Source organism: Rhinolophus sinicus, linkage group LG04 (genome assembly GCF_036562045.2).
Source record: "Rhinolophus sinicus isolate RSC01 linkage group LG04, ASM3656204v1, whole genome shotgun sequence".
NCBI classification, from domain to species: domain Eukaryota; kingdom Metazoa; phylum Chordata; class Mammalia; order Chiroptera; family Rhinolophidae; genus Rhinolophus; species Rhinolophus sinicus.
In genome coordinates this window covers 125,934,477-125,957,725 of record NC_133754.1, presented here as the reverse complement: position 1 = coordinate 125,957,725, position 23,249 = coordinate 125,934,477, and the positions used below count along the sequence as shown (strand labels likewise).

Genomic DNA, 23,249 nt, shown 5'->3' with positions numbered 1-23,249 from the left:
ACTGATTACTGACCTAGTCTGTTTGATAGTTATAGCTTATAAATAAATAAATGGTCTTGATTCTTATAAGTATCATTCCACCCAGTTTACAGATGAGAATTAAGTAACTTGCCTAAGGACAGAGTAGAAGAAAGTGAAGGAAATAGGCTGATTTATTTCAGTCATTTATCAAGTATTTTTTGGGAGCGTATTATATATTGGTTATTCTGCTAGGTACTGGGGATCCAGAAGAGAACATGACATGTGATGTGAATACACGTATGTGACATATGTGAATCCTGCTCTCACAGGGCTTGCAATCTAGTTTGGAATGCCGACATTAAGAAATTACAAAAATAATAAATTACAATCAGATTAAACTGCTAGATTTGTAATACTTCTGTTAAACAGAGCTGAATAAAACAGATAAAAAGTAGGATAGAGGTATAAAGGTCTTTGAATATTCCTGTGAAGAGCAAAATTTAGATTTTTTTTTTAAAATAAATTTTATTGGGGAACATTGGGGGGCAGTGTGTTTCTCCAGGGCCCATCAGCTCCAAGTAGTTCTCCTTCAATCTAGTTGTGGAGGGTGCAGCTCAGCTCCAAGTCCAGTCGCCATTTTCAATCTTTAGTTGCACGGGGTATAGCCCACTATCCCATGTGGGAATTGAACTGACAACCTTGTTGTTGAGAGCTTGTGCTCTAACCAACTGAGCCATCTGGCTGCCCCCAAATTTAGAATTTCTTGAAGAGAATACATAAGATGAGAATAATGTGGCATGCTGCAGCACTGAAGATGACTGTCAAAAACATCTTAAGAAAATTTCCATCCAACTCTTTTTCATTGCTGATGCACAGAAATCTGCAGAATGACCACATCCAGTTGGATGTCTGTATCTCCCTCTTCAATGGGCTGAGTGATCTTTGTATCTATACAGGCTCAACTAAAACTGATACTACAGCAATGATTATGACACTTAACGTTGTTACTGGGCTCTCCAGATCCCCTCCCACTTTTTAGATAGTCAAATATTTATATGTTAAAAATTAAAATGAACTTATTTCAGCCCTGGGCACATAAGAGTGCAGTTGAGAAGGCTGCTGACTTTTTCAGACCTAAGCTGCCTTGTATAAAAAATTAGGCCCAAAACATACAAGTTCATTGTATGAAATTTTGGGAGAAAACGGCAATGGAAATCTATGTTAAATCTATAGGACAATTAAAATAGTGAAATAACTAAAAAAAAGTTTAAATCCTACATTGTGAATTGAGAAAAGTCTGTCAATTTCATTTTCATTTCTGTGGGTGCAAAAAAACGGGAAAGGAGGAAAAAACAATATATGAATGTTAATGAAAAGTACCCATTAAGAAATATAGTCCATTGCTTCCAAAATGTCCTTCGATAGATGAATGGATAAAGAAGTTGTGGTATATATACACAATGGAATACTATTCGGTGGTAAGGAAAGATGATATAGGAACATTTGTGACAACATGGATGGATCTTGAGAGTATAATGCTAAGCAAAATAAGTCAGACAGAAAAAGCAGAGAACCATATGATTTCACTGATATGTGGTATATAAACCAAAAAACAGTAAAAGATCAAGACAAACAAATGAGAAACAAAAACTCATAGACACAGACAATAGTTTAGTGGTTACCAGAGGGTAAGGGGGGTGGCGGGTGGGAGATGAGGGTAAGGGGGATCAAATATATGGTGCTGGAAGGAGAACTGACTCTGGGTGGTGAACACACAATGGGATTTATAGATGATGTAATACAGAATTGTGCACCTGAAATCTATGTAATTTTACTAACAATTGTCACCCCAATAAATTAAAAAAAAACCAAAAACAACAACAAAAAGAAACATTGTCCGTATTAAATTTTTTTTTAATTAAATATTTTATTGGGGAAGGGGAACAGGACTTTATTGGGGAACAGTGTGTACTTCCAGGAGTGTTTTCCAAGTCAAGTTGCTGTCCTTTCAATCTTAGTTGTGGAGAGTGCCTTCAGCTTCAAGTTGTTGTCCTTTCAGTCTTAGTTGTGGAGGGCGCAGCTCAGCTCCAGGTCCAGTTGCCATTGCTAGTTGCAGGGGGCACAGCCCACAATCCCTTGTGGGAGTTGAATTGGCAACCTTGTGGTTAAGAGGATGCGCTCCAACCAACTGGGCCATCTGGGAGCTCAGTGGGAGCTCAGCTCAAGGTGCCATGTTCAATTTTAGTTGCAGGGGGCGCTGCCATCATCCCTTGCCGGACTCTAGGAATCGAACTGGAAGCCTTGTGGTTGAGAGCCCACTGGCCCATGTGGGAATCGAACTGGCAGCCTTCAGAGTTAGGAGCATGGAGCTCTAACCACCTGAGCCACCGGGCCAGCCCCCACCCCATTAAATGTTTTTAAACTACTAATTAATTTGCCCTTGAGAAAGGAAGGCCAAGAAGTCCAAAACCTTGATTTCTAGTATTAAACTTCTGTTTAGTTTGTCAGTGTCAAAGATTGGTTTCCAATGGGCTCAAACTGACTCCAAAGTAATACTAAATGAGCCTTATTTATATTGCTGTGCATTTCTACTGAATCGATTTTGACTGCTAATGTGGTTAGGAAAACAGTTTCTGTTGTTGACTGCAAAATTCAAATTACCATGTATGCAATAAACTTCAGAAGTAAACTGACATCAGGGCCCTCATGAATGAGGTCCAATCTCATAATTTTTGGCAAAAACACAGATTGAATAAGAGACTAATAATTCTCAGGAAAAGTCATTATATATGTGAATACTCATTAGAAATGCACAAATCTCACTTCTAATTTTGACTTGCCATGGAATCTGTGAAGTCACTTGCCAGTTTTATTTTTGCTAGGAGATAGTTCTCCTAGTTTGTTTAAAACCATTTGCTTCTTGTCGAATAACTAGTTGTTAATTCTTTCTCTTACTGTAACTTCAAACCGTTGTAAAAATATCTCGCACAATTTGCATTAAGGCGAAACGACTATGGATGCATCCGTGTAGATAAGGATGCTACGCTTACTTAAGAGGCAGGAGAGCACTGATTATTTAAACAAGCGATTTCCACATTCGGAGTTCCCGTTCTGAAATCTCAGCGGAGGTAGAGACGCCGAGCGCGGCCAAGGACTCTCATGGGGCGCAGCAGCGGGAAGGGACTTCGCGAAGGGCCAGTCGGCTGGTCTCGCTTAGGCCGCGGAGGCCCACAGTCATGCGTGGGAATTCCAACTCCCATCCTACGCAGGAAACTACTCGTACAGAGACCTGCATCCCTGTCGGCACTCTCCTCAGTGACTTTAAGCGATTCGGCCTCACTTTCCCGGACTTTAAAAACCAGAGGAGCGGCCGCCACCTGCCTGAGGCCAAGGTAATAAACCCACAGCACACAGTGCGTCTGGGCCCTGCAGGAAGGGGTGCAGAACAGCGGGCTGGGCCCTTTCTCCCCAGCTGTCTCTGCCCTGGACCCACTGCTCGGACGCGGAGGGAGGGGCTCGCAGGCCGGCTGAGCTGGTACCCCGCGCCGCCCGGGTCGTGGCGGGTGGGGAGGGGAGCAGTGGCCACGCCGCCTCGACCCTCCTCGGGGGCGGGGCTCGAGCGCTGCCCCGCCCCCACGTCCTCCTTTTCTCCACCCCTCCCCCACGCCCTGTTCCACCGCCCCCGCAGTAGGAAAAGGAGAGGGAGGAGGGTAGGAAAGTGCTGTTCTGTGGAAAGGGGCGGAAGGAGGGGGAGAAAAAAAAAAGAAAAGGGAACAGAAACATGGCCGTCAGCTGTCCGGGTGGCAGTGCGGTGGGCAGCTCCTAGGCGACCCGCTGCCCCCACGGCCGGCCTAGGGTTAGCCGAAGCGCCCGCAGGAATTAGCGCTCGCGGACGTTACCCCTCGCTGCACGCGGCGCCCCTCGAGACCCAGCCCGTGAGGCGGCGCAGGCGCAGATCGGGTCGTGGCGGCGGCTGCGGCGGCGGCCGCGGGAGCAAGTCCCCCGCCCGGCCCTGCGGAGGGCGCCCAGGCCGCGAAGCCGGCGCTTTCATGCCCCGGGAAGGGGCTGTGTTCGGGTGGCGCTAAAGCGGGCTGCAGGTGAGTCTGCGGCCGAGGGCCTTTCGCGGAGGAACCGTGCGCCGCGCTTCCGCCGGGCCCGCGCTCCGGGCGGGGAGGGCGCTAGGCAGGTAGCAAATCGAAGGTGCAGAGTTCGCATGGCCGGCCTGCGGGGGGTCGCGGAGGAGGCGGAGAGTGGCTGGGCTGGCATTCCCGGCCTAGTTTCCCCGCGGTTTCCGGGGGCGGGGAGTCCCTGGAGCCTGCGGGTTGCGATGGGGAAGAGGCTGCGCCAGAAGGGGCCTCCCCGTGCCGCCGCCCGTGCTCCTGAGAACCACTTGCGTGGAAGCGCGAGGAGTCAGCCGTAGGGACCGCCGGGGCGACGGCCGCCTGGGTGGGGGCAGGGTAGAGAGGGGAGGGCGTTGGGGAGTTCCCGGGGAGGGGGAACTGGGGCAAGACTGGCGGGGAGCTAGGGGTTCTCCAGAAGGGTTGCCGGACAGAGTGGGGAAGGACTGGGGACCCGTGCAGGTGTCGCAGGTGAATTTCCTCTGTTTTACAGTGGCCGATCCTCAGAGCTTCGTCATTGCGGATGACTTTTAGGAAGGCAGGTTCCATTCAACTCCGAGTGACTAAACACAAAACTAATGAGCCCCTAGTGCTGACTCCTGTAAAGAGCTGTAACTTTTCTGCCTTGAGAATACTGTCATATTTTTTTTCTCCCTTTTTCTGCTTTACCCTCCCGAAGACCTTACCTCATCATAACAAACAAGGAATGACCCAGTTTTTAAATAGTAACCGCCTCTCCCTCATTTGTTTCACACGGAAAAATTTTGGGCAGTTACCGCAGTTACTTGTACAAAGGTGCATGAAAGTGTCATGTCCAGTAATGAACCCTCAGCTGTCTGTGTGTTTTTGCCTCAGAGAGATTGTCGTGCATTGTAGTCCGGGAAATTAACTGCTTAATTGAAATTGCCAGCTTAATTGTATGCAAACCCGTGTTAAGGCGTTCTCCCTAGTCCCTAATTTACAGTAGGAGTAGGTCTTCCCTTTCCTTTTCCCGGTTTAGAAGGTGAAAGGTATAGTAAGATAGGGGAGAATATTAGTGCTAAGGAGTTAAGTTTTCAAATATTTGATTTGAGATGATCATGTGTATTAAGCAGCTATCTGAAATGCAGAGCATTGTATGATTTTCTGTGTACACGTGATAAGGTCAAAATTAGTTGCAAAAGGAAAACATCTCTGAGCGTTAAAGGATACCTTTTCTTGATCAACATAACCATGAAAAAAAAACATTTATACTTTGTTTTCTGTCCTGTTCTTTGTAGTAGTATTAAAAACTTGGTAAACTGCCTTCTTGGTGTGAGACTGGAAAATCAGAGATGAATTTAAATTTGTATTCATGAGGAAGCCTCATACAGGCTTGCGTGACTCATTTTTCTAGTAATCACAAACTCAATTCACACGTTCCCCTCATTGGTATCTCTTGTGGCCATTTTGCAAAGTAGTTGCTTGGGATTCGGGATCTGAGCTTTCTTATTACTGATTTTAGTGAACTGATAATATGTCATTTGACTTTGACGTAGTACCTCAGTGTATTACTGTTTGGACTTGTTAATTTGGATAATAGCAAATCTATGATGTTAGAAATGTCGAAGTTGTGTATTGGAGTATTTTACTATTGAATAATTTGTAAATTAGTGCATTCTGTTGTTGAGGTAAATAATATTTATAGTATTTTGTAGTATAAACTTGAGCTTTCAGCTGAAGAAATTGGCAGTAGAGTCGGGGTGTGGAGACTGTTCTTAAAATGCAAATGTTTTAAATTACAAAGACCTGCAGTGTCGTGTAGGCTGTAACAATTCTTGGTTCCAGTCTTGGAAGGTTATTTGGTTGAGGTGCTCTCTATAAAGAAACATGTTAAGTATCTGCAATAAAAGCAAATTTGTAGCAATACACAAGGGATTTGACATGATAAATAATAATCCAACAAGGCACCTTTGCTCTTTATATGATCTGCCAGTTAAGACCAAAACATTTTGTATTTTCATTGGAGTTTCTTGCCAAGACAAATACTGATTTTGCATTGGCTCTGCTGCTCAGTTTGAAAGCTAGATTTCAGTCTTATCCTTGCAACTTAAGTGCAGGTTGTAAGGTAAAAAAGAAAGCTGCTGAGTCAGAGGCAGGTTGTCTCATTTGGTCTTTCTCATTAGCAAAATGGAATTTTTGTTCTAATTTGAATGTCCAGTGTAATAAATATGCTTATTGAAACTTAATAAGGGCAAATAAGCTTTCATAATACATGGATTGAAATTTTATTTTCTCTATGTTGGTGCCATAATTTGTACCTCTTTCAGATTGTCAGTTTGACAGACTTGTAGTGGGATGCCTTGTTGGAATTGGAGATTCTTTTATAAGAGTTAAAACTTGGGGAAAGCGTTGTAAATAGTACAGATTGTGTAAAACAGTAGGTTTTTGGCATTATTATTTGAAATTTAAAATTATTTTTGTGGGAAGAAGTTAGGTACTTTATAAACTTAAATTTTTTTCCTACTTAATGTCTGTACGTTGTACTTAATATAGCTAAGTGTAATAGAGTTATTGTGGTATTTGGAAACCTTACTGGAAAAGAATATAACATGATTAAAGGAAATTAAAAAGGAAATAATTAGTTCTCACATTTACATTTTTCTGTACTTTAATTCTATTAATAACTTGCATAATATATTTGGTATAAAATGTGAATCCTTTCTATACTTGTTTATAATTCTGTGGTTAAACGCCACGTAATTATCTTTTTAACATAACATGTTTTTCTTAGTGCTGTATGTTACTGTTATTTTATGGTTGTGTACCGTGTTTCCCTGAAAATAAGACCTAGCCGGACAATCAACTCTAATGCGTCTTTTGGAGCAAAAATTAATATAAAGACCCGGGCTTATATCATATAAGCCCGGGTCTTATTTTACTATAATATTTTACTATAATATAAGACCCGGTCTTATATAATACAATATAAGACCGGGTCTTATATTAATTTTTGGTCCAAAAGACGCATTAGAGCTGATTGTCTGGCTAGGTCTTATTTTTGGGGAAACACGGTAGTAGTTTCACTCCAAAGTTTTACTGCTGCTGTTTATTTAACCATTTTCCTATCTTGACATTTTAGTAATTGAACTCTTTTACTCTCAAAATCATGCTATAATGAAATCACTTTGCTAATATGATAGTCCAAACTAAATCTTACATTTTTGAAAAAGTAAACATTCTTTGAACTCCTTCCGTTGCAATGCATTATTAGGGCTCCTATAATATAGTATTTGAGAACTGAGTTAGAGCAAGGTGAAGATTATAGATGTGCATATGTGACTTGAATTCATTGAATAGGAATCAAAATATAAATTCATAGTTCTCCCTGTTACTGACTTGCTACAAGTTTCAATTTATTAATTTTACTTTTACAATATAAAGTAATATTCTTATAAGAATTATAATATTATAGGGCATAGTGTTTCTAAGCATACCTTGTTTCAACCAAACCTTATATTTACAAATCTAGACTTATAATCTTTTGACCTACAGAAAAGTCATTTTATAAGATTTTAAAAACTCTGAAATATTTTGAAGGATTCTTTGAATCTAGCTTCTTTTTTATTGTGTGTGTGCAATTCATTTATAGCTTAATTAAAGGATGCTTAACTACTTAAAAGCATAAATGTTATGAGTATCTTTTTAATTACAGTTTTAAAAAGCATCTCTTAAGTAAGTAATGCTATCAGCTAGGGATAAAAAGATAACTAACAAACTGTCCAAATAGTAAAGTCTAGTAGGATAAAGTCTTATAAAAAAATCATAACTACAACATGACAAATCTAAACTAGAGCAAATGGTGCTATAAGAGCAGAGGGAAATACTGTATCTAACTGTTTTGTGTGGTTAGAGATGGTTTACATAGGAGACATTTGATTTAAAACTCAAAGGATGATGTGAAAAGGCACAAAGTAATGAAAGAATGTGGTGGATTTTATTAAAATGCAAATAATTTAGCGTTTGGACCCAGAGTTTTGGAAGGAAGTTGGGGAGGGGGGAATAAGCTGGAGAGATAAGTAGGGGCTATGTCATGAAAGGTCTGAAGAGTCAAATAAGAAATTAAGACCATGCATTGTGAGGAACAGGGAGCCATTAACCTGTTAAATATCTTTGGCTTTACTGTGAAGGATGGGTTGGGAGAGAGCAGCTTGAGGGGGCCTGCAGAGTCATCAACTAGAAAAGTTTGAAGGCATCTAGGTGAGAATTGAGAACAGCAGTAGTAGGGATGGCACAAAATGGATAGAATTGAGAACTATTATATAATATCGATACAAACATTTTCCTCTGGCTTGAAAGCCCTTGTCTCTAGCTTTATCTTCTGCTTGCCCATTGTGCACCTGTTACCAGCCCACTTTCAGGTTCTTTCTCTTAGAGCCCTACATATACTATTCCATTTGCATGTTACCTTTTCTGAGAGGTCTTTTCCTGTCTAGTTAGGGATATCAATTACTATCATAGCTTCTTTTTATTTTATTCTGTAGAACTTCCTTCCTCTTTCCCTCCCTCCCCCTCTTTACTAGTTTGGAAGTTACATGCAACCTGACTTCTTTTTATTTTTTCTAAATGTGGGTCTATTTCTGGTCTCTTTTTCTGTTCCATTAGTCTATATGTCTATCCTTACAGTACCAATATTATTTTGTCTTTATTACATTTCTTTATAGCACATTTTGGATTTAGGAAGTGTTTGTCCTCCAACATTGTCTTTTTTATTTTTTCAAAATTGTTTTGGTTATTTTAGATCTGTAACATTTTCATATAAATTGTAGAATAAGCTTGTCAGTTTCTACAAAAAGCCTGTTGGGATAATTGACTTCTCACTAATATTCAGTCTTCTGATACTTTATCATGACATATCTCTCCATTTATTTGGGTCTTTTTAGTTTTTTCTGCAGTTTTTATAGGTCGTGTGCGTATTTTGTTTAATTTATCCCTAAGTATTTCATGTTTTTTGATACTGTCTTTTGTCAGTGATACTGTTTTAAATTTTCTTTTTCCAATTGTTTGTTAATAGTATATAAAAATATAGTTGGTTCTTTTGTATATTGACTTTGTATTCTGTTATCTTACTAAATACACTTTTTACTTTGACTAGCTTTTATGTAGATTCTCTAGGATTTTCTTCATACACAATCATAATGTCTACAGAGAAAGTCAGTTTTGCTTCTGCATTTCAAATCAGTATACCTTTTCCTTTTCTTTTGCCTCATTGCTACTACCATGTTTCCCCGAAAATAAGACCTAGCTGGACAATCAGCTTTTGTGTCTTTTGGAGCAAAAATTGATACAAGACCCAGTCTTATTTTATTATAATATAAGGCTGGGTATAATATAATATAATGCAATATAATACCGGGTCTTATATTAATTTTTGCTCCAGAAGACGCATGAGAGCTGATTGTCTGGCTAGGTCTTATTTTCGGGGAAACACAATAGCTAGATTAGTGCTATTTGCTAGAAATACAATGTGAGTCACATACGTAATTTAAAAATTTTTAGTGGCCCCATGCTAAGAAGTAGCAAGTGACATTAAACTTAATACATTTTTTTTTTTACTTGCACTATGTACAAAATGTTAGTCACAATTTGTAGTAGTTTGCCTAAGCTTGTGATTTAAAGTAACAGACCATGTGGTTTAAAGTAACAGAAATTTTTTCTGTCACAGTTCTGGAAACTAGAAGTGTGAAATCAAGGTGTCGGCAGGCTCATGCTCCCTTTGAAGGCTGTAGGAAAGAATCCTTCCTTGGTTCTTAGGGGGTTGCTGACAATCCTTAGATTTCATCTGAGTTGTTGAATTTATTGGCATGAAAGTATTTATAATATTCCCTTGTAATTTTTTTAATGGCTAAAGGATCTGCAGTGGTATACTTTATTTCATTTCTCATATTGGTAATTCTTATCACGCTTTTTTCTTGATTTAAAGATATTGGTTTTTATTGCTATTGTTTATCCATTTTCAGTTTCGTTTATTTCTGCTCTTTTTATTTTTTTCCTGTGCTTTTGGTTTGATATGCTTTTATTTTTCTGACATTTTAAGGTGAACACTTAGATCATAGATTAAAAACTTTCCTCTTTTCTGGTATAAGTACTTAAAGCTATAAATTTTCTTGTAAACCCTGTTTTAGCTGCATCCCACAAGTTGATTTCTGTTATTTTCATTCTGTTTAAAATATTTTCTAATTTCTCTTGTGATTTGTTCTTTGATCCATGGATTATTTAGAAGAGTGTTGTTTAATTTCTAAACACTTGGAGAATCTTATAAACTGTCTTTCTATTACTGATTCCAAATTTAATTCCTTTGTGGTCAGAGAACATGTTCTGTTTGATTTATATCCTTTTAAATGTATCCAGGCGTGTTTTATGGGCCAGCATATGGTATGTCTTGGTGAATTTTCTGTGTGCACTTCAAAAGAGTTTCTATTTTGCCGTTGTTGGGTAAGTGTTCTATAAATATTGGTATGTCAAGTTAGTTGATAGTGTTCTTCCAATTTTATGTATTCTGATTTTCTGTATACTTGTTCTATGAATTATTGAATGAGGAATGTTAACCTCTCTTTAACTGTATATCTGTTTATCTCCCCCCCTTTTTAAAAATCAGTTTATATTTATTCATCTTAAGTAACAGACTAGGTTAGTGACATATTTATTCCCACCCCTTTTTTTTCACATTTTAAAAAATTTATTGGGGGTGACAATTGTTAGTAAAATTACATAGATTTCAGGTGTACAATTCTGTATTACATCATCTATAAATCCCATTGTGTGTTCACCACCCAGAGTCAGTTCTCCTTCCATCACCATATATTTGATCCCCCTTACCCTCATCTCCCACCCCCAACCCCCTGTTTCCCCTTTCAATGTTTTCTGGCTTTGCTTCGTATACATTGATGCTTTCTTGTTAGACATATACATGTTTAGGATTGTTATGCCTTGGTAAATTAATAACTTTTATTGTTATTATGAAACATTTCTCTTTATCTCTGCTCTGAAGTCTTCCTTTGCCTATTACTAATATGTCCAGCCCAGCTCTCTTAGGATTAAAATTTACATGTTATATCTTTTTCCATCCTTGTACCTTTTTGAAAATAGACTCTATATTTTTAGAGCAGTCTCAGATATACAGAAAAAATGAGAGGCATTACAGCGAGTGCCCCATACCCCAGACCCACTTTATTCTATTATTGACATCTTACTTTAATATGGTACATTTGTTACCATAGTAATTAATGAAACAATATTGAGACATTATTATTAACTAAAGTCTACAGTTTATTCAGATTTCCTTGGTTTTCACCCAGTAACTTTTCTCTGTTCCAGGATCCCACCCAGCTACTGTATTTTACATTTGGTTGTCCTGTTTCCTTTGGCTACTAATTGGGTGTGACGGTTTCTCAGACTTTCCTTACTTGTGATGACTGTGACAGTTTTGAGGAGTACTGATCAGTCACTTTGTAGGATGTCTCTCCCTCTGTTGGAATTTTTCTGTTGGAATTTTTCTGATGTTTTTCTTAGGATTAGACTGGGGTTATGGATTTTTGGGAAGAAGATCACAGAGGTAAAGTGCCATTTTCATCACATCATGTCCAATGTACATACTATCATAATGATTTATGACTTTGCTGGTGAGATCTTGATTACCGAGCTGAGGTAGTGTTTGTCATAGTTCTCCACTGTAAGGTTATTCCCCCCACCCCTTTCTATTCCTTCTGTACTCTTTCGAAGGAAGTCACTAAGCTCATCTCACACTTAGAGTAGGGAGTTATATTCACATTTTGAGGAATCCTTGAGGGCAGAGTAGTTACCTAAGTTATTCGGAATTATTTTGCATGGGAGATTTGTCTCTTTCCATTTAATTAATTAATCAATTTATTCATATCATTAATTTATATCAGTATGGACTTATGGATGTTTATTTCATACTTTCAGCTATAATACAGTACTACTTTATTTATTGAAATTATTCCAGCCATGGCTATTGGGAGCTCTTTCAGTTGGTCCTGTGTTTTTTTGACAGACACCTATCAATGTGGGTTTGTTTGTTGTTCGCTCTTTAAAATTTTTATTTTTATTTTTTTAATTATTTTTTTTTAAGAAGGGCGCAGCTCACAGTGACCCATGTGGGTATCGAACAGGCAGCCTTGGTGTTTTTAGCACCACGCTCTAACCAACTGAGCTAACCGGCCATCCCCGCGTTTGCTTATTTTTTGAGCACTTACTCTCTGGCTCTAAAAAAGTGTTCCACACTCATTTTGTATATTTCCTGGCCCAGTCCTATATTCACCTATTTCTCCAGGAAGCCTTGGTTCCTTTTATTAGAGAATGGCGTTAGAAACGATCTGCATGTGAGGTGTGATGATTACTACTGGGGTGGCATTGCCTCTGGGCCTTCTCAGCTGACTGAACAAGGAAATATACTTGTGTATGTTAACCTGTTATGTACATATATCTGTAAATTTTTCTCTGTGTAACATCTGTGTTTATATTAAGCTAAAATATGAGTTCACACTGAGTCCAATCTCAATCCATTACTACATGGATCATCCTAGCCTTCCCCCTTGCTTATCTGTAAGCTCCTACTCTGACAGTGAGAAATCTGGTTCCCACTATCCATCGTCCATTTATGTAATGGTTCAATTATTTTTAAAAACTTTTATTTATTTTAAGTATGTTTTTCCAGGACCCATCAGCTCCAAGTCAAGTAGTTGTTTCAGTCTAGTTGTGGAGGGCGTAGCTCACACTGGCCCATGTGGGGATCGAACCGGCAATCCTGGTGTTACGAGCGTCACGCACTAACCAACTAAGCTAACCAGCTGCCCCTGTAATTGTGCAATATTAGTATACATGTATAGCAGTGTCAGAATTGTTAACTCATACCCCTGTGGGAAACAATTTTATCAACTAGAATGCCTATGTACAGGTCCTTTTGACTTCAGTTTTACAAACTCCGTTCATTTCTAATGTTACTTTGGTCAACATCTTTTCCCTCCCACCCCCTTCAGTGAGGTTGTTTCATACATTTGTAATAGTTGTACAGTTATGTTCTCTTGATCTGCTCCACATTCCTTCAGGGGATCCCCAGAACTCCTCCGTGTTTTTAAAAAATTTTGCATGCACTAAAGCTGTAAAGTTCTATAAATTTTGACAAAGCATAATGTCATGTCGCACCATTACAGTTTTATCTCTGTAAAAAATCCCCTGTACTTCAACTCTGACACTTTTGTGCCTCACCACATTCAAGGGCTTTGTGATGAGGCACAGAGTGTACCACTGATGTCTTTTGTACTGATTCTGTAGTTTTGCCTTTTCTAGAATGTCATATAAATGGAATCATATAGTATGTAGCCTTTTCAGACTGGCTTCTTTCACTTTGCAGTATGCATTTAATGTTCCTCCACACTTTGTCGTGGCTGGATAGCTCATTTTTTTTTTAATCACTGACTCATCCATTGTCTGTTTATCCACTCACCTATTGCTTCCAATTGTTGGTGACTATGAATCAAGCTCCTGTAAACATTGTGTGCAGATTTTGCATGGACTTAAGTTTTAAAATTAATTGGGTAAACACCTAGGAAAGTGATTGCTGGATCGTATAGTAAGCTTATGTTTAGCTTTGAAAGAGACATCAAACTGTCTTCCAAAGTGGTTCTTCCTTTTGCATTCCCATTAGCAATGAAAAGCTCCAGTTCTGCATCCTTCATCAGCATTGGGTATTGTCAGTTTTTAAAATTTTTTTAGCTATTCTAATACTGGTATTTCATTATTTCAGTTTGCATGACTAATGGTGTTGAGTATTTTTTCACATATGTATTTGCCATATGTATATCTTCTTTGGTGAGGTATATGTTCAGATATTTTGCGAATTTCTTAATTGAGTTGTTTCTTTACTATTGAGTTCAAAGAGTTTTTTGTATATTTTGGATACCAGTTCTTTATCAGATACATGTTTTGCAAATACCTTCTCAAACTTTGTGGCTTGTCTTTTGTTGCTTGACTTAATGTCTTTTGGAGAACAGAAGTTTTTAATAAAGTCTACCTTACCAGTTTTTTCTTTCATGGATTTTGCTTTTGGTGTTGCATCTAAAAACTCATTGCCAAACCCAAAAGTAGATAGTAGATTTTCTCCTATATTTTCTTCTAGAAGTTTTATAGTATTGTGTTTTATATTTACAGGTCTGTGTTCCATTTTGAAATACTTTTTATAGAAGGTATAAGGTCTCAATCTACAATTCTTTTTTTTTCTTTTTTCTTTTTTGCATATGGGCGTCCAATTTTTCCACCACTATTTGTTGGAAGACTGCCTTTTCTCCATTGAACTGCCTTTGCTTTTTTGTCAAAGGTCATTTTTTTACTTATATTTTTTATACAAGGAATTTTTATCCATTGTATAAAGGGAGGGTTATCTGGCACCCCAGAACGTTCTGGGCTTCATTAAGACTGTCCATTTCACAATGCTCGCTCCAGTTGTTGGTGATTAAAAGAGCTCCACACGCCTATGGTCATGGGCACTGATGAGGGCCCACAGCCTTTGGCTCCAGCTGCGCCCCCCCCCCCCCCCCCCATGTTGGAGCTGTGCGGGAGTTGTGGAGGCTTGCTTCCTGGTCTTGCCTTACGGAGATAAAAGTCATACACCATAAAATGCACTCATTTAAAGGCTGTAAGTCCTTGGTTCTTAGCATATTTACAGAGTTTTATAATCATCAGTGTAACCTAATTTAGAGCATTTTCATCACCCAAGAAAGAAACCTTGTGTCCATTAGTGGTGTCTATCCCACCCCCCTCTCCCTACCCCAGCTCTAGGCAACCACTACTCTGTTTTTTGTCTCTATAGATTTGTCTGTTCTGGACATTTCATGTAAATGAAATCATGCAACATGTACTCTTTTGTGACTGGGTTCTTTCATTTAGAATAATATTGACATTCATTATTGTTCAGCTTCAGCTTCAGGTGTACAGTGCAGTGATCAGGCATCTACATCGTCCCTGAGGTGGTCTCCCTAATGGGACAAATGTCCATTAGATACCCTGCAAAATCTTTACAACACATTTAGGATAGTATTTTTGAGGTTCATTTAGGTTGTTGTATGTATTAGTACTTCATTCCTTTTTAAAAAAAATTGTGGCAAAATTTATATAACGAAATTCACCGTTTTAACAACTTAAAAATGTGCAATTCAGTGGCATTTACTACATTCACAATATTATACATCTGTCGCCGCTGTCTAGTTCCAGAATGTTTTTATTGCCACAAAAGGATGGAAACCCCTTTCCCTTTAAGCAGCCACTCTCCATCCCCCTCCTCAGCCCCTGCCAATCACTAGTTTGCTTGCTTTCTCTATGGATTTGCCTATTCTGGGTATTTCCTATAAATGGAGTCATATAATATGTGATCTTTGTGTCTGGTTCCTTCCACTTAGCATAATGTTCATCCATGTTACGGCTTGTGTTGGTAATACTTCTTTTCTTTTTGTGGCCGAGTAATTTCCATGGCATGGAAATATACATTTTGTTTATTGATTTATGACTTGATGGTCATTTGGGTTTTTTCTACATGTTGACTATTTTGAGTGATGCTGCTATAAATACTTGTATACAAGTTTTTATATGGACATGTGTTTTCATTTGTCATAGTAATCCACTTAAATTTAGTGAAATTATGATATAGTTGGGTTTGAATTTGTTACCTTGCTATTTGTTTTTACTATCTCCTATCTGTTCTTTGTTCCTTTCTGGATTAAGTATATTTTAGTATTCTATTTATCTCCACATTGGTTTATTAGCTGTACATCTTTTTTTGTAAGTAGTTGCTTTAGGGTTGATAATATGCATGTCCGCCGTATCACAGTCCATGTTTACACAGCACTGCACTACTTCGTGGGTGCCCAGCACTCCTCATTCCGCACACTCCTGTTCTCCGCGTAGCTCGAGCTCACTTTCTTACTTTGCACTTTCTCTCCACCTCATTCTAGGGTGGCAGTTCTCCACCCACCCAGCTAACGCCACGCTTGTCAGTGTTCTCTACTGTTCATCAACATTTGATACAGTTGATTGGTCAGTCCTTAGGTTTTGAAAAACCTCATTGGTTTTCGGGATGCTATACGATCCTGATTTCTTTTCTAATTTATGACGGTTGCTTCTCAGTTTTCTAGCTTCTCTTCCCTTACGTCTAAAGGTTGGAGTGCCTTAGGCTTAGACCTTATACCCTTTCTTATAGTATTTGTCACTTTTTAGAGTATCTTATCTAATCCCATAGTTACAAGTATCAATAGATTGCTGTTGACTTCAGTCTTTATATCTTTATCAAACTGCACAGTATATTGAATTGGACTGACTGCTCCACTTGAATGTTTCCGTAGGTGTGTAAAGCGTAACTTGTCCAAAACAGAAGTTTTAGTTGGTTTCCTCAGATCTGTCCTTTGCTCACACCTGACCACGTCAGTCCATGGCAGCACCGTTCACACACTTGCTTAGGCCTCAGACTGCACATCGTTCTTCCTTTCTCTTTCCCCTCATCCCTCCAATCCATCAGCAGCAATTTTGCTTTTAAACTACATCCCAAATCTTGCCATTCCTTGTGGCTCCACTCGTTTGCCCTAATATAAGCCATTATTATCTCTTTTTCTGGACTGTTGGAATTGCTTTTTCACTGCTCTCCCTGCTTTTGCTCTTTTCTCCTTCTCGTCTAGCAGCTGGTGTGTTTTTTTCCAAAGACATAAATAACAGCACATCACTCTCATCTAGAGACCACTATTACGTCGTAGCTTCCTATCACACTTAGTCTAACACCCAGACCTTAGCTTTGCCTAAAAGGTCTATGTGGTTTCTTCCTTCACCGACCTCATCTGCCCACACAGGCTCCCCTACGCTCCAGGGACACGGCCTTCTTGCTGTGCCCCAAAGATCAAGTTATTTGCTTGCCGTATGGCTTTTATTTTGTATTTTCTTCCCACTTGGAATGTTCTCTATCACCATATGATTAATCCTTTATCACTTAGACCTCTCCTTAGATCTTACTTCCTTCTTCAACACAGTCTTCCCTGATTGCACTATAAAAATAAGGCCTATTACCACTTTCCCTCAATTTTTTTTTTTTTTTTTTTTAAGGATTTTATTCGGGAAGGGGAACAGAACTCCATTGGGGAACAGTGTGTACTTCCAGGACTTTTTTCCAAGTCAAGTTGTTGTCCTTGCAATCTTAGCTGTGGAGGGTGCCATTCAGCTTCAAGTTGTTGTCCTTTTGGTCTTAGTTGTGGAGGGAGCAGCTCAGCTCCAACCAACTGAGCCATCCAAGAGCTCAGTGGCAGCTCAGCTCAAGGTGCCGTGATCAATCTTAGTTGCAGGGGGCGCAGCCCACCATCCCTTGCGGAGTCGAACCGGTAACCTTGTGGTTGAGAGGACGTGCTCCAACCAACTGAGCCATCCAAGAGCTCAGTGGCAGCTCAGCTCAAGGTGCCATGTTCAATCTTAGTTGCAGGGGGTGCTGCCCACCATCCCTTGCGGTACTCAAGGAATTGAACTGGCAACCTTGTGGTTGAGAGCCCACTGGCCCATGTGGGAATCAAACCGGCAGCCTTCGGAGTTAGGAGCGCGGAGCTCCAACCACCTGAGCCACTGGGCCGGCCCACTTTCCCTCAATATTGATTTATTTTTATTCATAGCACATATGCTTTCTGAAATTATTTATTTACAAGTCTATACTTATTTACTGATTACTTCCCAACTATAATATAAGCTCCATAAAGATAGGGCGTTTGGTGTTTTCATTGCTTTAATTTCCAGCATTTAGAACAATGAGGCGCAGTTGTATGTTATTGATAGACCAGCAGTGATTGTTTACCATACATAAGAGCTTCTTCCCATTAGCCATAAAACTGTAAAATTGTTATGAATAATACAGACAAACAATGTACAAGACCTGGGTGAAGGAAATGACGATGAAACCTTCCTTAAAGGCTTTTTTTTAAAGCCCATTCTGAATAGAACGGAGAGCCATCCCGTGCTACTGACTGCAGCACGTAATGTGAAGATGCCCGTCCTCCTTAAATAATCTCTGTGTTAGAGCAATTCCGAAGATCTCAACTTTTTCCCCCTCTGATACTTGATGATGAGGTTGGATGAATAAGCTTAGAAAGTCTTAAAAAAGGATGAAGAGGGAGTTTATCTACCAGATCAAAAAACATGGAGAACTATTATAATTAACTGTGGGTGGTACTAGCTTGGAAATTCGCTAATGGAACAAAATAGAGGTTAGATTTTATAGGATTCTGTAGGATTTTTAGTATATGAAAGTAGATGACATTATTATAAATCACATTTTGTAGAGCATTTGTAAAGCAGTGATACCCATTAGGTATATTTGAGGTGTGTGGTATTCTTTACTCTTACAATCAGGCACCTAGTTAACTATGCCCTTAGGTCACCTTCTGTTTTATAAAATATTTCCCTCATTCCTAGACAGCTTAATTTTTTATTTGATTGTGTTTACCCCCTTCCTTTTTAATTTATTACTACTTTTATTATGTGTTTCATACTCAAACTTAATAGAATTTCTTTTTATTTTATTTTAATTTTTTATTGGAGAATATTGGGGAACAGTGTATTTCTCCAGGGCCCATCAGTTCCAAGTCATTGTCTTTCAGTCTAGTTGTGGAGGGCGCAGCTCACAGTGGCCTGCCTATGTGGGGAATGAACCGTCAACCTTGATGTTATTAGCGCCAAGCTCTAACCTACAGAGCTAACCGGCCGCCCCATGTTGTCCCTTTTTTGATACTCAGATTTTAGTCTCTTTACATCTGGAATAATAGTACCTTGAATGTTTGTTTATCTTTCATTATATTGACTTTTTTTTTTTTTTAGAATTTTGTTCTTTAGTTTCAGCCTGACTGCCTAATCCCTCGTGATTAGATTAAGGCTATGCTTTTTTTTTTTGGGGTGGGGGGGGGTCAGGAATACTTCATAACTAATGTGGTTTATCCTTCTTAGTGTATCAGTCACATCAGAGGGCATGTAGTATCAGTTTCACCAATTATTAGTGATGTCAACTTTGATTACTTGGTTAAAGTGGTGGCTATCAGATTTCTCTGGTGGTACTTTATTTCTTTGTAATTATTAGTATCTTTGGGGAAAGGCTCTGAGATTATATAATTACCCCATTTCCAACAGCCTTCTACTCAGTGGTTTTAGCAACCGTTGATAAATTCTTGCTTGAATCTGAATAGTGTGATTGTAAAATGGTTTTCTATCATTCCTTCTACGCTTACTAGTTGGGATTGTATTGTGAAGAGCATTTCTTTCCTTCTTCCCCTTCATTCATTTATAATTTCAGTATGGACTCAAGGTTTTAAAAAAATTAATGTGTTATATATGCCATTACTGTCATTCAATTTGATGCTGAAGTGGTTCACAGATTGGCCAATGGGAAACTCTTCAAAATAGTTCATGCGTCTTTTTGATAGGGCCCCCATTAGTCTTTGAGCAATGTTTTTTTGTTTTTGTTTTTTCTTTTTAAATTTTTTTCTCCCTTGTATTAAGATGTTCTCGGTGTATCTTGTACTTTTCTTGCCCAGCCTTGGAATTGGCCATTTCTCCAAGGAGCTCTAGTATCTTTTTATTTTTTGGTTGTTGCTGTTTGTTTTCTCATATCTTTTGGTAGGGAATTATTTTTAAGAAACAAAAATTTAGGGGCTGCTTATGTTTGTTGCTGGTGGGGTGACTCTGCTTCTGGATTTTATTTTTAGCAGAAAGGGGATATAATTCACATACCACACAATTAATTCATTTAAAGTATACAACTCATTGGTTTTTAATGTAGTCACAGATGGCTCAACCATCACCGTGATGAATTTTAGCACATTTTTGTCACTCCGCTAGTAGTCATTCTCCATTTCCTCCAACCTGCTAACCTTAGGCAACCACCAATCTACTTTCTCTTTCTATACATTTATTTTGGACATTTCACATAAATGGTCTGTTTTGATAAATATACCATGAGCTTTTTCTGTTCTGTGATCCAATTCAGGGTAGTGCATTGCATTTAGTATATATGTATTTTAAAATTACGAGTTCATATTGATACCTCTGACTCCATTCTAATACATAGATTCTTATTTGCCTTCTCCCATCCCAAATTTATATCTCCGTTTTATCACAGCAAGAAATTTGATTTCCAACAATTGTTCAGTCATACTTGTAAAATATACAGAATAATTTCAGAATTGCTACAACCATACAACTGTAAAATGCAAGCCTTCTAAGTAAAGCTTAAGATTTCTTTTTCAGTTCTTCATGTTAAATTGTTCAAAAGGTACTTGGATTAGTTCTTTTTTCATTTCCTTCTATATAGTTATTATCAACTTGATACACCATTAGGTATATTGGCTCACATATCTTTAATGGTAAAGTTAGGTATTTAACCAGGTCAGTGTTTTTTTAATGGAATTTAGTAATGGTTCTTTTCTAGACTTTTAACATGGTATATAACAGTGAATATACCTTGCTTATGTATTTTGTTTGCTCTTGCTAATGTTTAAGAATTTTGAATTATTTGCTGATATTTTAAAACTTGGAGATTTACAGTAAAATCCTGATTTCTGGTTTCTCTGAAAAAGGCAAAAAAGAAGTTCTGGTTTTGCTAAGTAAGTCCTTTGGCAACAGTTGGATAGATCTGACTAGTAGTGGGTGCCTGCATTCTCTAGTTCCCACGACTCTTATATCCTGCCTGATCCCTTTAGGCATTTGTGTTTGCAGCCCTTCTTTATAACCCTCCTTCTTTACAAAACTTTCAGTGGCAGGTGCAACAGTAGAGAATTACACTGCTTTGTGTTCTGAAAAAAGAACTGATTTTATCTGAAATGACTTACTTTTTTAGTTTCGTAGTTTTCATGACCTAGCCAGCATAACTGATGTTGATAATGCTTTCTAAATGGAATCACCAAAGACCTATTTTAAATTGCTTAAATGTAACAATAATTTTGGTAAAACTGTACTTTCTTTGTGATTTAAACAAAGTTCATCATTCATTCTGCATGGGTTGGAACACCAAGGAACACACAGATAGTTTTGAAGATTTAAAAAAGTCCTTTTGTTATAGTGAGAAGAATTGTGTAAACTACATTTAACCTTGTAAGTTGAAGATTATAACATTTTGTTGATGCCAGCAGCATCTATTTATTAAAATGTAAGCCATTTAAAGAATAAAGTGAAATGAAGTTGATTCTGAAAGATTATGTTAGCTGTAGTTGAAAAGAGAAATTTAATTATGAAACAAAGCTTTTACAAATATTTTAATTTTTTCAAAAGCTCTTGTTAATACAGACTAATTTTTACCAGAGATAAACAAGGTCATTTCATAATGATAAAGGGGTCAGTTAATCGAAAGGACAAAATAGTTCTAAATGTCTGTGCCCTTAATAACAGAGCATCAAAACACATGAAGCAAAAACTGATAGAACTGAAGGGAGAAATAGACAAATTGACAGTTATAGCCAGAGATTTCAATACCACTCTCTTAATAATTGGTAGAACAAGAGGACAGAAAATCGGCAAGGGTATAGTAGACCTGACCGGCACTATTAACCTACTTGACAAGATTAGCATTTGTGGACTTTCCAACAGAATACACATTCTGCTGAAGTGCACGTAGTATATTTATCAAAATAGACCATATTCTTAGCCATAAAACTAGTCTTTGATAAATGTAAAAGAATTCAAGTCACACACATTATATTCTGTGATCACAGTGTAATGAAGTTAGAAGCCAACAGCCAAAGATTCTTGGAAAATTCCCAAGTACAAAATTTGGAGCCTGAAACATACTTTTAAAGAGCCTGTGGCTCAAAGAAAATATTTTGAGAAAGGGGAATTAAAAAGTATTTTGAGCCGAATAAAAAGAAAACACTACATTCCCGAATTTGTGGGATGTCACTAAAACATTGCTTGGGGAGGGATTCATAGCACTAACTACCTACATTAGAAAAGAAGAAAGATCTCAAATCAGTGACCTCAGCTTCCACCTTAAGAAACTAGAAAAAGAAGAGCAAATTAAATTTTACATAAACAGAGGAAAGGAAATAATAAATATCAAGTAGCAATAAATGAAATATAAAATAGAAATGCAATAGAGAAAAATCAGTGAAACCAAAATCTGGTTCTTAGAGAAGACCAGTAAAATTCATAAATTTCTAGCCAGACTGAATATGAAAATGAGAGAGAAGACACCAATGAATGATTATGAAAATGAGAGAGAAGACACCAATTAATGGTAGCTGGAACCAGAGGGATGACATCACTATATATTCTAGTGATATTAAAAGGATAATAAGGAAATACTATGAACAACTTTATGACAGTAAATTTGACAACTTAGATGATAAATGGACAAATTCTTTGAAAGACACTGTTGTAGACTGAATGTTTGTGTCCCCCCCCATATTCTTATCTTGAAACCTAATCCCACATGTGATGGTATTTGCAGGTGGGACTTTGGATGGTGCTTTGGTCATGAGGGTGAAATCCTCATGAATGGGATTAGTGCCTTTCTATAATAAAAGAGACCCAGAGAGATCCCTCACTCTCTACAGTCATGTGAAGTTACAGCAAAAAGACAGCCTTCTGTGAACTAAGAAACCAGCCCTCATCATACACTGAATCTGCCAGAGCCTTGATCTTGGACTTTGCAGTGTCCAGAACTGTGAGAAATAAGTTTCTATTATTTATAAGCCATTCAATCTATGGTATTCTGGTATAGTAGTCTGATGCGCTTGAGACAGACGCAAAGTACAAAAATTTACTCAAGAAGAAATCGAGTAACTTTAGAGTAGTCCTATATGTGTTAAAGTAATTGAATTTATAGTTAAAAACCCTCCCCACAAGAAAACCCCTCAAAACCCAGATGATTTCACAGGTAAATTGTATCAAACATTTAAGGAAGAAATAATACCAATTCTATACAGATTCTTCCAGAAAATTGAAGAGGAGGAGATTCTTCCCAACTTAATGTGTGAGACTAGCATTAACTTGCTACCCAAACCAGGTAAAGATAAGAAAAGCATACCACAGACCAATATCTCTCATTAACATACACAATTTCAAACAAAATTTCAGCAAGTAGAATCCGGCATATATAAAAAGGATAATATATCATGATCAAGTGGGATT

General features: G+C 38.1%; 1 protein-coding gene across 5 annotated transcripts in view; it reads left to right on the top strand.

Moving 5' to 3' along the window:
• The first annotated feature begins 3,088 nt into the window (after positions 1 to 3,088).
• Positions 3,089 to 23,249, top strand: part of DENND4C (DENN domain containing 4C) — a 98,168-nt gene continuing 78,007 nt past the window's right edge. For 2 of the 5 annotated variants that reach the window (XM_019750357.2, XM_019750354.2), the window contains exon 1: positions 3,441 to 4,058. The gene's annotated coding sequence lies outside the window, so the exon portion shown is untranslated. Of the gene's footprint in view, positions 3,354 to 3,440; positions 4,059 to 4,168; positions 4,408 to 23,249 lie in introns of those variants that run through there. The other 3 variants (XM_019750356.2, XM_074330334.1, XM_019750355.2) reach the window with 3 other exon arrangements.